We start from the raw sequence: 15202 nt of genomic DNA, 5'->3' as shown, positions 1-15202 counted from the left end.
GGTAAATTTATCAGAGATGTACCAGTTTAGAGTTCTTCGTAATATTAACCTATTAAAATTTGATCCGCTTATACTGCTTGAAATAATTAATTAATAAAAAATAATTTTTTATAGATAATAAAAATATTTTGGCTAGTGTCATAAACGTATAGAATTTTTGCTCATGCCTAACCTAGTAATTTTAGATTTTCTTATCGATCCTTTATCAACCTCATTTCCCCCGTCTTGCTTCTTTGTTGCGAGAACAGAAGAATTAACCCCTTACACGAAAAGGTCAAGAATTCCAACTTTGACTTTAGTTAGGATGGTAATAAAGTGGGTCATGTGTGGACCATGCACAGCTGTACTAGATTCAGCACCAGTTTGAAATAAAAAACCAAGTTGCCGCACAAGAGATGCTCGTAATGAATTTGTGCAAGAAAACTGGAAAATATATTCGGTTGTATTCTGATTAAATTATCAAAAAGGGTGTCATCTTCTATAATAGATTAATTGTTTATACAAAAGAAATCCGCGGTAATTAACACAATAAATTAACTCATAAGTACCAAATCAACTAAAATTATGCAAAGATACAATATCGAAACCTAACAGGCTCTCCAAATCGGTAGTACAAGCCACACCAAAACCTTCCAAATATAAATTTTACTGGCCTACTTGCGTATATCGTCATGTCGATTTTTACTAGTTTGGATGTTCAGGTGATATTGGTCGACCTGATCTATAAATTATGCCATAACTTCTCCTTAGAAACAAAAACATTGCATGGTCAAACAGAACAAGGAGATCAATCTCATCTAAACCGTTGTAACTCAAATAGTTGATGAATTAGATAACATTACAACATATTTTCTATAAACCGTGCAATAGCTTTTCTTGGCACGGATACATAAAAGAAATGTGAGATGTCAGACACCTACAGGTAAACCCTAAGAGCTCCAAACCAAATTGTCTAGTTAGTTGTTTTCTGCCCCTTCTTATGAAAGTGGGACATCTTTAATGGCATAATTCCCTAAACCTTACATCCCCCTCGTTTACTTTGACCAGTTAAAACAAGAAAACCTCACCCGGGGCTGTCATCCACCCACGAACCACCATGATTAATTCAATCATCACGTCCCCAGAAGACCAGTCCTATAGTAGATTCAATAGGTACGTGAAGTCATAACATATTTCCAGGGGTCAATTTTTTAGTTGCTTTAACTTTTACATTGAGCAACTGATTGTACTCGTGTTTTAACTTAACACTCTCCTCAAGTTGCAGTTGAGTGAAAAACCCACGAGTTTAGGGAAAAAAAAGAGAGTAAGAGACTAGAAAAATTCGAAAGCAGATGGAAAAAGTAGGTATAGAACCAAAAATGATCACCTAATTACTCCAAGAGTCATTAAGAATGACACCCATGTGTGATTATGGCTTAAAAAACATCATAAGCTCGTCAATTCGTAGCACTAATTGAGTGATTTTATTCTTCTTCTTCTTCTTCTCGTTGTTGTTGTTGCTGCGGATATCAAATGTTATTATTACGATAATTATTATTAGTACAATTGGCTTTCTGTTACATATTGAGTGATATTTGTGAGTTTCCAAGAAGCTGCGTATTGCGTTGAAGTCAAGCCTTTTGACTTGGATTTTCCCCCAATATTCTAATGGTTCTAGTGATAATCGCGTTGCTCCATATCTACCTAGCTTGGAAGGAACACATAATGGAACCATCCATGACCAAAGTGCAATCGTTTCACCACAGCCATTTGTCGGGTACATAGCAAGCTACAGCGTTGAATCGATGTGTCATGAGTGTACGTCTTTATATGAGATATATGTCTATATAAAATTAACCCGGCAACTAGTTGGGCTTTTTTCTAATTTAATTTTTTTAAAATATTTACAAAATCATTTTTTTAAAAAAAAAATTACAAATTTGGGTCTTGCTACGCAATATAATTGCTGAGCGAGACTCGCTCGATGGCGAGGCTACCGAGCAGCCCTACCCCCCACCCCGCTCGCTAGCCAACACCGGGCGAGCAGGCCGGGGGGCCCCTACCTCTCGCTCGGCAGCTGGATCGCCGAACGGGGCGGCGGGCCCCCCCTCCCTCCCCCACCTCTCCGTGGCGCTCTTCCCCGCCCTCCATGTGGCACTCTCCCCGTGTGTGTTTGTGCCGCGAAAGGGAGGGGGGGCCTCGCCCGCCGCCTTGACTTCATTTGTGAAGCTGCCGCGCAAGAGTGGGGGCTCCCTCTCCCCCCGCATTTTGCACACTGCAGCGTCGGCGCTGCAGGCGTGCAGATGCGGCGGGTTTTCCGCCCGCTCCCCTCTTCACTTCTTTAAATTCCATCTTCCTCTCGTTCTCTCATTTCTTCTCTCTTTCCAAACGCTTTATCGCTCTCCCTCTCTTTCAAACGTTCTTCGTCCGTCGAAAAACATTCTCTCATTTCTTCTCTCTTTCAAACCGTATCTCTCTTAGACGCTCTTACTGTCCTTCAAACGCTCTCCCTTATACACTTTTCTCTATAGTTAAGTATGAATTTTTATTTATATGTTGTTAGTACTACGTTTTTATATTAATATTTAAATTAATTCAATACTTTTTCTTCACGGTTTGAGCTCCTCATTCGGTGTGTGCGCTCTCTCCATAATTTGAGGTAAATTTCATTGTCATTATTTTTTGCAGTTTCATAAGTGTAGATTTATTTATGTGATTGTTATTTATATCTGAATCATCTATGTTACATATAGGTAATTAGTAATTTTTTTTAAATTTTTGTGAATGTAAATATTGTTTTAAGAGTTTAAAATGAATTTTTAGGAAAATAACTAAAAAAAAGGTTATCAAATAGACAATACGAGAAGTGTGGGTCGCTTTGACCCGATTAAAAAAAAAGTCAATGAGATTAGGGCGAATTTTTTTATTTACCCTATCTCCAAGTATGCTATCGTGTTCTCTTTCATGGCTTTCTCTAGCGGCTCTATTTAAAAAAAAAATTAACAGCTAGAGCCGTTATACAAAGCCATGAAGGAGAACATGATAGCGTACTTGGAGACAGGGAACATAAAAAAATTTGGCCTAATCTCGTTAAATTTTTTTTGGACTCATTTTCGCAATTATGTCCATATTCATTTTTAGGTTATCAGATGACCCGAGAATCGCAGGCCGAATTTGACCCAGTCCAAAAAATAAATTTTTAAAATAATTTGAAAATTCGGGAAAAAAATTAAAAAATTAAAAATTGATTAAAAGCATAGAAAAGAAAAAATAGAAAAAATTCATTGAAAATTCGAAAAATTCAATGCTGCAATGGTCATAATGAACTGGCCATGAAATATTATGGATATTTGGCCCCCGATTTAAAAAAACAACAATTTTGCGGGTTTTTTTTGAAATTAATTTTTTTAAAAAAAATATTTACTAAATTATTTTTTTAAAAAAATAATTTTCAAATTTGGGCCTCGCTCTGCGGTGGAAGTGCCGAGCGAGATCCAAATTTGTAAATATTTTTTTTTAAAATAATTAAGTAAATATTTTTTTTAAAAAATTAAATTAGAAAAAAACCCCAATTTTGCCATTCCTGGGAAAATCTCTCCCAAAAAAATGGGTAAAATTTTGAGAAATTCCGAAAAATAGTAAATGGCCACAATCAACTGGCCATGGACTATTATTGATATTTGGCCCTCGATTTTAAAGAAAATAACAAATTTTCCCTTCTGGGAAAATCTCTATAAAAAAATAGGTAAAATTTCGAGAAATCACTAAAAATAGTAAATGGCTACAATCAACTGGCCATAGACTATTATTGATATTTTGCCCCCGATTTAAAAATAATAATAATTTCTCCCTTCCGGGAAAATCTCTCCCAAAAAAAATGGGTAAAATTTTGAGAAATTCCGAAAAATAGTAAATGGCAAAATCAACTGGCCATGGACTATTATTGACATTTTGGCCTCAATTTTTCCCTTATGGGAAAATCTCTAAAAAAATGGGTAAAATTTTGAAAAGTCACGAAAAATAGTAAATGGCCACAATCAACTGGCCATGGACTATTATTGATATTTTGCCTCCAATTTTAAAAAAATAACAATTTCTCCCTTCTAGGAAATTCTCTCCCAAAAAAATGGGTAAAATTTCGAGAAACCCCGAAAAATAGTAAATGGCAAAATCAACTGGCCATGGACTATTATTGACATTTGGCCCCCAATTTTTAAAAAAATAACAAATTTTCCCTTCCGGGAAAATCTCTCCAAAAAAAAAAGGGTAAAATCTCGAGAAATCCCGAAAAATAGTAAATGGCCACAATCAACTGGGCAAATCCTTATGTCGGTAATTTTACTTTCCGTGCTTTTGAAAATGATGATTTTTCTCTTTTTGACAAATTGGCTCCGAAATTTTTTTTATTTGCCCATGCCCTTTGATCACACATTATCAAAGCCCTTAGGGCTATATGATACATTTATTTCATTTCATTTGATATATTAATTGTTATAATATTAATTTGTTAATGTGTTGGGGACGATGTTTACTGAATTGTATGTGCGAAATAATTTGTAATTTCTTTATCTAACAGAATGTCATGTGCATTAGTTGCGATTGTATACTGGGGAGGTAGAATAGTGCAAAAAGAATATGGACATGATTACGAAGGCGGACAATCTATCATGTTCGAGTTTGCAAACATATCAACATTTGATGAGTTACGTGCTACGATAGAGAGCGCGTTAAATATAACACCCAACCAGTATATTCATAAGCTGATATATAGATTCCCGATTTTAACATCGAATTGTGTCATATACGACATCACGGAGGTGCGTGATGATGGTACCGTTAGGATAATCAAGCAATTTGCACTTGAGACTGGTGCTACGGGGATTTTTACGCTTTTATGCAACCATAACTGAACACCAAGTGATAAATGATTCAACCGATGAAGGTTGTAATATTGGTCAAGATGAAGTTCGTGTGCATAATCAGTACGTGGACCCCTATCATAATGATGATAATGATGGAGATGATAGCGATGAAGAAGATGATGAATGGATAGATACTGATGATAGTGATGAGGAAGATATTGGAGGTGACAAAATGAAGGCTTACTACAACACCCATTATAGTAATCCCATATTGTCGTTGGTACATCTGCCGCCATATTTAGAGATCGACTTTGATATGATGCAAGTCGATATAAGAGTCAAGCCGGGACGTGTGTTATTTGATCTATCAAAAGAATTTGAAGTTTGCATGTTATTTCCATCACGAGACGCGTTACGGTTGACTGCGAAAGAGTACTCTCTGATAAGAAATCATCACTTTCGCAGTAATGTCACAAATAAGTCTCAATATGTGATAAGGTGCGGTAATCGAAATGGACCATGTGATTGGAGGCTCCGCGCGTCTAATAAAGCGGGTACCCTATTTTGGAAAATAGTTAAGTACAATGAGCCACACACATGTAGTCATCCTCAAAAAGTTACGGGATCATCGACAACTTGATCGTAGATACATATGAAGCCAGATAAAAGCAATGGTCACCGCCCAACCAGATATCGAAATCAAGGCACTCATGGCGGAGATTCAAGATAAGATGCATTTCAAACCTACTTATCGTAAAACCTAGGCAGCTAAACAAATGGCGATTGCCGAAGCTTTTGGAGGATGGGATGAGTCGTATGGTATGTTGAGAAAGTTCATGAATGAAATGATGGTAAGGAATCCAGGTTCTCATTTTGTGATCGATGATCACATGAACGTAGATCAAAGCTGCATCATTTTCAACCGGATGTTTGGGACTTTCAAGCGGACGATTGAAGGCTTCGCAAGTTGTCGGCCTGTGATATTTGTTGATGGTACTTATTTGTACGGGAAATACCGAGGAACACTCCTTATAACAGCCTCACTTGATGGCGACAATTATATATTCCCATTGGCATTTGCTGTAGTCGATTGGGAAGATATTGATAATTGGACTTGGTTTATGACTCTATTGCGGACATATATCACTAGTAGGGACAATATTTGTGTAATATCGACATGACATATGGGGATTAAAAGAGCAATGGAGAGAGCAGGGTGGCATCCTCTATATGGCCACCACGGATATTGCGTTCGTCATCTTGTAAGCAACTATAATAAACAATTCAAAAATGCCAAAGGCAAATCTCTTATTGAAGAGGCAGGTGAATTTTGAAATTTTAAAATTTGAGGAAAATACGTATTCACAATATTTGAGAAGGAAATACTAATTATTATTGTAATATACAGCTTACGCGAATCAACAGTGAAAATTCGATCACATCATGAACGAAATTAGGGGTATGGATGCACGCACGGCTGCATGGTGTGACCAGATTCCAAGGGACAAATGGATGAAGGCTTATGATGGAGGAAGAAGATATTGAGCAATGACAACAAATTTAGTTGAATCGATCAATGGCATGCTGAAGGGTTATCGTGGTCCGCCAATAAAAGCTATGATGGAGAAGATATTCTATCGCTTGGTCCACTATTTTGATACAAGAAGAACAATGTACATGATGCAGAAGGACCAAGAACATGTATTTACACATTTTGTTGGTCAAACACTCGGGGAAAATAGTCAACGTGCAAATAGGCACGAAGTTACATGTTTCAACTCAAATAGAGGGATTTTCAAAGTTAAAATTGGACGTGACAAAGCCAGAGGATCATGGGGTCATAAACAGATAGTGCGCCTAGACCTGCGAACGAGCACATGTGGAAAATTTCAAGAGATTAAAATTCCATGTTCCCACGTGTTGACACCCGATTTTTAATCAAGTTTTTCTTAGTTTTATTTTCTAAAATTCACCAAAAATTCACAAAAAATCAAAAAATTGAAAAATCAAGTTTGGTAGCCTTGGCCAAGCATAAGGAACCAATTTTGGACAAAAAATAATTTTTAATATTTTTCATATTTTTTTAATATTTTCGGAAAATAGAAAAATACTAGAAAATTCGTAAAAAATACGTCCCGAGGTCACAAAAATACAGAAAAATGTTCCATATTTTTATTTTAATTCCCTTTTCATATTGGCCTCAAGAAAAATCAAAAATCGAGTTCAATTTTGGGTGTTTCTTCACAATGCCAAGAATTGAATTCACACAAAAAATACAAATTGCGCGAATTGCATGAATTAGACAAAATTTCCAAAGATTTTTGCAATTTAGTCCCAAGGATCCTACATTTTTGAAATTACTTTCAATCTAGGGACTTTCGTGGCAAAATTGGACTATCCCCCTAGGTTTTTATACATTCCAAATCGATTGGCGGGGGTGTCCTGGTCCAATTTGATTAATTAGGCGTCCAATTGAAGTTTTCCCCAATTTGGGATTTTAGAAAAATTTGGGGCTTTTGCAAAAATTAATAAGAACTTTTGGGCAAAAACATATTTCTATATAGAATTTAGGCCCCTAAGTTCAATTTTGAGGTTTAATTGTGAAAATTCCCCACCAATTTTAATTAATTTTGAAAATTCAACGTCCGAACCGGTTCGCACCGGTCTGACTTCCGGTCGACCCGGTCGAACCGGTCCAAACAGTGTCGTCTTCCCCAATTGAGAGGCGCGAATTGCAGGTTTGAAGGCCGAGATTCAACAACCAAATTGAAGATCAATTTGGCCTTAATTGGATCAATTGACGTGGGGCTTTTGTTTTTCGAGTCAAGGTCCATCGATTGCCACCAACGTCACGACCAATCGTTGCCGGAGCATGGCGGAGGAGGCAATCAAAGCTCCGGTGCTGCGAAAGTCAACATTATGCAACGAGAGTGCAATTAGCGCTCGTTTTGGTTCAACGGCGAGCCAAACGGATCGGGACGGAATCATAACCGATTCTCTTACCGTCCGGCGACCAAAAATCGCGTGATTAACACGTGTAGGCGTCACCGACTCAAGCTCCCGTGCGCGCCAATTTTCGAAAGTGAGTATAAAAGTCCGAGGAAGATTCGCGAGAGGAGTTCATTTGTGCTCATTGGACACAACAGAATAGAGAGAGAGAGAGAGAGAGAGAGAGAGAGAGAGAGAGAGAGAGAGAGAGGAAACTAGAGAGAGAAGCTCTCGGGCGATGCCATCGCCGGAGCTTTGAGCGAGGATCGTGAGTACTTTGTCCGACCAATCCAGGGCAAATCAAAGCCTGTGATCAAGTCTAGAAGTTCGCCCGAACCGAGGAGAAGCGATCGGCACAACTCAATCGACGTATCGCTTCTAAAACTGGTAAGTTGAACTTCGAACCTTCTCACCGTGCTTCCATGGCATTGCACCCTCACGAGCTTGATTCCTTCAATTGATGTGTGCCTTTTACTTCTGGAACTTCTCTGACCACGATCGCACTTCATTCCCGCATTGATTTTCCATGAATCGCCCGAGTCGAATCTCCAACATTGCTTGGTCCGGTCGAACATCGGCCGGGCAACTCTAACCATTGCGAGCTCAATCTGAGCTCGAGGTAAGTCTCTCTGGAACTCCTATTTGTGTGATTGTGTGAAGGAATTAGTCTATTTTGCTCTAGATTGTGAGATTGAGTTCTGCAACCTTGAGACCATGCGAGCTCGATTCATAGTGATTCAGTGGATGAAATCGTTTGATTTTTGGATATGTTGATCTAGATGTTGAGTCGAGTTGTTTGGCGGTGGTCTCGTGTCATTCCGGCGAGATCTCACCGTTAAATCTCGCCGAAGAGGTCCTGGCCATCCGTTGAGTCGTCGTCGCGAGGAAGAAGATGAAGTCGACGTGGCGCGGTCAACAAGTCGGCGTCTTAAGTGTCGCGCCGTGATAGGTCCATCTTGGATCCGAGTCGGCTCGGCCGTTGGCGCGAGCGAGCCGACTCGGATCCGATCCAACGATTGAGATAATTAGGTGAGTTTGATTTTCAGCCGTTGGATCGTTTTTATATATTTGGTATATTAGATAGAAAATAGGAAAATAAAAACGGCACCATTTATATTAGTAGATGAGCGACGTCGTTTCGTGTTCGGAGGCTAGTGCGTCGTCGTTTTTGGCTTTAGATAGAACGGACGGCTCGGATCGAGTCTAGGTTAGATCGTGGCCGTTCATGCATTTAATTGATGCGGCGTCGTTTAGGTCAAGGGCGAGTTGACGGTCCATATTAGATCTTAGGTTTAATCCTGGCCGTCCATACATTAGAACGATGCGGCGTCGTTTTAAAAGGGTGCCAAAGCGTCATCGTTTTTGTAGGTCGAGCGAGTGAACGGCCTAGATCCAATCCGGGATTAAATCGTGGCTGTTCATTCGCTAATTAGTGCGACGTCGTTTAGAGCAAAGGGGCTGAAGCGTCGTCGTTTCACTTAAGAGAGAGTTGACGACCGAGATCGATCCCGAGATTGATCTCAGCCGTCCATTCATTTTCTTTAATTTCGAATATTTGGAAATAATTTTGGAAAATAAAAAAATAGAAATAAAGGAGATGCGGCGTCGTTTAGCTTTGAATGGGTCTAAGCCGGGTCTGGATCGGGTTGACTCGGTCCGAAATAGTAATAAAAAAGTAAAGGGAAAAATCCAAAAAAGGGCCCGAAGTCATCTTGTTTTCTCAAATAAGGGCCTCAAATGGATCTTGTTTCAAATAAGGGCCCGAAGTGATATAATATGTTTCAATTAAGGGCCCGAAGTGGCTATAATATTTCAAAAAAGGGTCTAGCCCGAAGGGTATTTTCGTCATTTTACTTTTAAATTTTTTATTCATTTTTTCTCTAGTTTTTCCTTTTTTCTAATTAAAAAAAAAAAAAAAAAAAGCCACACAGCAAGAGGGCTGCCCCGTCTTCTTCTTCATCTGCAACTCCTTGCAAGGAGTTCATCGTCTTCTTCTTCTTCGGGCTTCATCTGCAACTCCTTGCGAGGAGTTCATCCGGCCCTAACCAACGAGGACGAGCTCGTGCGCAACCAGATCTACTTTGTGCTCCCCAAGTCGAGGCTCTAGCACCGCCCGAAGGCCTCGGACATGGCGGCCCTCGCCGTGAAGGCGAGCATCGTGATGCAGAAGGCGTTGAGGCAGATCTCGACCCCGTTGGCCACGCTTGGGTGAGCCAAGGGCTGGCCTCGACCTCGCCCGAGCGAGCCGAGGCCGGGCGAAGCCGACGAGAGCCGCCCTCTGCTCGCCCGAGCGAGGCCGCTACCGCCCTCGCCGGTGGCCAGCCACGGTGAGCTAGGGCAGAAATAAAAAGGAAAAAAGAAAAAAAGAAAGGAAAAAAAGAGAAAAGGAAAAAAGTTTAAAAAAAAGGGAAAATGACTAAACCGCCCATACTCGTGCCCTTTTTTGAAATAAAAAGGGCACTTCAGGCCCTTATTTGAAACAACGTGTATTTCGAGCCCTTATTTGAAAAATCGAGAGGACTTCGGGCCCTTAAACGAAATTTTCCCAAAAGTAAATAAAAAATACTAAAAAAATCAAAAATTTGTAAAAATCATAGAAAATCCATAAAAATTCCCAGATTTTTCCAAAAAATTTCTAAAAAATGTTTAGGTCGATTCGGGACTCTTATAGTGTAGATCGAAAAATTTTGAAGTTTTGAGGGTCAATCTATACCGATTCGAAAAATTCCCGACTTTTGGAAAATAAATAAAAAATCCAAAAAAATTAGAAAAATTAGAAAAATTCTAAAAAATCACAAAAAATGGAAAATGGTCACATTCAACTGGCTCGACTCCAATTTTGTGATTTTTGGGTCCCGAACCTCAAAAATGACCATTTTATCCTTCTAGGCCTTCCGCCCCAAATTTTCCCGAACCACGCCGGCACTTAATTGAGTTCATTCTGTGGATTGATAGGGCCATATTAGGCGCGTCTACTTGATTGATTGTTCGATTTGGCTGCGATTATTTTGACTGTGCATTAAATTTCTGATTGTGATTGTTAGGGTATAAAATTCCCATCCGCATGGTACCTTAAGATCGTTAGAACCTACCTCATCCCAAATTTCATATGCATGAATTCTTATGTTAGAAAATCACTCGATTTCGGTAACCGAAAGGGCGTCAATTCGAATGTCGGCGTAACCAAGTCCTTGGACCCAAAGCTCTGGTTCTCGTAGAATCGAACGGTTTCTCCCGACCGCTCGATAGGGTTCCCGATCATACCCTCCAAAAAGTGATCGGTGGCGACTCCATATGTATGTACACTATGCATATGTCACCCGACCACACTAAGGTCGACCCCGATAAAATTTTCTTCACATCGCGATTCGAATAATGGGTTTTGGGAGGGACCCGTGTGCTAAGATCCACCGTCAATTGGGTCGGAAGCGCGGCTTGTTAACCTTCGTACCGGACCGCTAAAAGTCCAAAGGGTCGCGACTGCATGGCGACTCCACCGTGGATCTCTGGTTGCTGAACCATTAAGAGGACTTAAGCCGATAAAAAAGTTGAGTGTTTTCTAACCTTGTTTTCTGCATATGCTCTTGAAGGTTAGGTACGTCCACTAACAAAAAAAGTGTTAAATATTGATGCAGATGTGAGTTATAAGGGGTGGCGTCTTTGCTAACCTTTTTGTGCAGATGAAGTGTTTCGGGTTTTGAATGTTTATTTATGCACATATTGAAGCGGTGTTTGGATACAAACCGCTGTGCATGCTTTGCATATTTTTGAGGACCACGATACTGCACACATAAGCGCCTAAACCCGAGCCACGAATCACCCTTTCAGGTCGCCTTTGATAGGGATTGGTATGCAAAGCTCTTGTGTTTGATTGCACTGGGGTTGACCATATTTAATCCCACTTGCTATGCGATGTTGATGATCCTACCCACTTGTTGTTTGATTGCGCTTGTGGGCGGCTCATCAATTCGTATAGCGGGAGCCTTTTTAGGTTCATACCCGAGCCTTTTTGATTTCTTTAGAGTTAAACCTCACTTGTCTCATGCGCATGTGAATGGAAGGTTGGTATACCTAAAATAAAAAAAAAAGAGTAACATCGGTTGATAAGGCTTTTTTCCCTCTTTGTTTTGAATTTGTAAATTTAATTTATGCATAACATGCATTTTCACGAGCATATCATGAAAATTGTAAGATCGTTTAAGTGATTGGGGTTGAAGGTCAATTTTCCCTTTTAGGATAGATGGCGCCCCAAAGTCAGATCGGTGTTCCCGATACGTTCATGTGGGAGCGAAAGAGTATTCGACGCAAGGACCGGGCACCCGATACCTTCCAAGTCTTTGGATTTGTCCATGGAAGGGAACTCAATAGACGTAACCACATTCGTGGCGAAAATTGCGTTTATACAAATTGTGCATGCCAATTGGAGCTCAAGCGCGGAAAAGAGAGGATCCAAGAGCTGTATGCGAAGTTGATGAGACGACCACGCGCGATCAAGACGGTCCCGTATCACTCTCCGATTAAGAAGAAGGAAATCATTATCATATCCTCCGATGATGAAGAAAATGTCAAGCTTCCCGAGATAGTGGAGATATCATCTGACGAGGATGACGCTTAGACTAGCTAGTCTTAGTCGAACTTTGGAGCATTTGTGTCTAGGATTTGTTGCACCTCCTTCGGATTATCTTTGTATTCTTCATTGACTTATATTGGTCAAACGTTTCTAGATGCTTTTATATCCTGTCTCTTTGGGTTTAATCGTACTAGACTTGTGAATTTTGTGGGTTGTCAAATTTAAACTTGTAATAATGATTTTCTTCCCCGATTACACTTAAACGATTCTAATTAATTACATACCATCTTTGGGTGGGATTTGGTCCATAACTACCCCATTTGGTTTATTTGGGTCAAGTGGGAGTAGTTGACCCTCATGTTACCAAAAGATGACGTGGAATTTGGTTAGTACATTTGCATCACATTTCATGCATATACATCATGGTCCGTGGTATTTGACACTAGAATCATTATTTTGCATGTTTTAGATCGTGGGGAATGGAGATATCAAGATCATCCCGGTACCTCGCAAAGAACTCTCTCAATGGTGGGATCGCCTCAATCCAATCAACAAAGCATATGTTGAGGGACGTTTGGGCCGACCGGTGGATTTGATTAGAGTGGAGTATCAACCGGCTCTTATTCAAGCTTTGGCCAAGACATGGGATATACGTATGATGACTTTCAACTTTCAAGGTCTTGAGTTGACTCCTACGCTCGAAGAATATTCTGCTGTCATCGGGGCCAATTTTGACGATGATATAGCTCAACCCCCTCTTAATATGGATTCTACCCGTTCTCTATCGAGCTTCCTTCGCCTTAAGACTTCCGAGATAGAAAAGGTCTACAAATCCAATTCCGGTAGATTCACTTTCTCATTCCTCTTTGACAATTACTCTTCTCTACCCACCGAAACCGGTCATAAATCGGGAAAGGTTTTCATCCTAGATTTCTTCGCATTTGTCTTATTTCCCACTTCTAGGACTACCTTCGATCCTTCCATAACTCATATAGCTCGTCAAGCATGTTGCCGCTGGAATTATTCCTACATGATTCTAGCTGAAACCTTCCTATCTCTAAACCGTTTAAAAACCTCTAAAAAAGCCATTTTCCAAGCTCCCAACGGACTACTCATATGTGGTTCGTTCCTCACATAAAAACTTTCCAACTTCAAGTAGGGTGCTATGAGATCAATGAGCATGTTCATCCCCTTAAATCCTTCCTTAAATGTCAATCCCTCGTACCTAAACACTCATTCAAAAAATGGGTTGAGCTATTGGATGATTTGAAGCCCGAGCATATTCGATGGCGTTTGACTTGGCCTAAGATCTTGGAAGCTCACATTTCTGGTATTGATGATAGCCCTATTCCTCTCCTGGGATGTACTGGCGCAGTGGCTTATTATCCTATCCGTGTGGTGAAGCAATTCGGCATTTTACAGCAAGTGCAACCAGACACTTGTCTTGAGATTTTCTCATTTGATATGGCGCAAGGAAAGCTCACCAAAGAAGCAAAGAAGCCGTATCGAGCTCGAATCAAGCTTTTCCTTCATGCCTTGAAGAATTCCCCATTGCAGCAAGTGGAATGGCCTGACTATCTAGATGATGAAATGAACATCCGTAGGGCATCTAAGGAGTATATTCAGAAGTTTGAGTATCGCAGATCATTGGTTGAGCCATATGTACCCGAGTGCGTATCTCCCCGCATTGAAGAAGTGGAATCCTACGAACCCGACTATATAGTACCGTATGTCCCGGGAGTGGAGCCGTACATCCCCGAAGATCCGGAGCTTTGGATGTCCGAAGAATGAGAGGACCTTTACCCGTGGAATTCTGATGGATCAGAGGAGCAAGGAGAATGGAAGCGTCCTCGGCTTGGATAAATTCATTCCTCATTTAGTTTAGCATACTTGTTATCTTTAAACACTCATGAACAATTTGGGTTGTAATAAATGTATTTTATTTCCTTTATGAGCGCTTCACGCATATGCATCATCATATAGGGAATACAATTACCACGGATCAATCCTTTCAAACTTTTGAATGATCACGATACTGACTTAATGTCATGAAAAAACAGGTGATCGATAAACACAAGGACTCGTAGCAAGACGCGCCAACTAAGAATGGAGCAAGAAGAGGTCGCACCTCATATGGGTAACTTGGAGAATCATATGAATATGATAGCTACAATGGTGGCAGAGATGAAGGCGATGCTGATCGCTAGTCGTGGGAGATACCCCGTCGATCCGAACTCCCAAGCCCCTCCGAGCTCATCAGATGGTACAGGTGCTAACCCGGCTCCTGCTATGAATCCCACTCCAAATCCGGAGCGACCGCCTAAAGATCCTCCAGTTGTGATTGACCCGGAAAAGAAAGAAAAACAGGCCCTCAAAATGGAGGAAGAAATCAAAAGACTCGCCAAGATCGAGGAATGCTTGGGCGGTCAAGGATATGAAATCTCGAGGTTTGATAAAGTCACGCCATTTGAGAAAATTGAGGTCCCCGCCGATTGTAAGGAGCCCGACTTTGTGAGGAAATACAGTGGGACCGGGTGTCCCAAGGTGCATCTGAAATACTATCTGCGTCGCATGTCCCAATTCTCGGATAATATCCCGCTGCTGGTTAACACCTTCAAAGAAAGCCTATTTGGGGCACCCTTGGCATGGTTTATTGAATCGGAACCCGAAAGGCTTGCTGATTGGGACAAGCTAGCTGATAAATTCCTCCGGCAGTACAAGTTTAACACTCTAACGACCCTTACTAGGGAAGACCTCTTGAGAACCGTAAAAGGGAAGAATGAGGCTGTTCGCGCCTACGCTC

The 15202-nt window shown here is 40.5% G+C and overlaps 1 protein-coding gene across 1 annotated transcript in view; it reads right to left on the bottom strand.

Annotated features, from left to right (window-relative positions):
* Positions 1–15202, bottom strand: part of LOC115729093 (glutamate receptor 2.1-like) — a 380267-nt gene that overhangs the window by 5755 nt on the left and 359310 nt on the right. The gene's annotated exons all lie outside the window — the stretch shown is intronic.

Source organism: Rhodamnia argentea, chromosome 4, assembly GCF_020921035.1.
Source record: "Rhodamnia argentea isolate NSW1041297 chromosome 4, ASM2092103v1, whole genome shotgun sequence".
NCBI classification, from domain to species: Eukaryota; Viridiplantae; Streptophyta; class Magnoliopsida; order Myrtales; family Myrtaceae; genus Rhodamnia; species Rhodamnia argentea.
The sequence above is the reverse complement of the archived record's forward strand: the minus strand, read 5'-3'. Positions and strand labels throughout refer to the sequence as shown.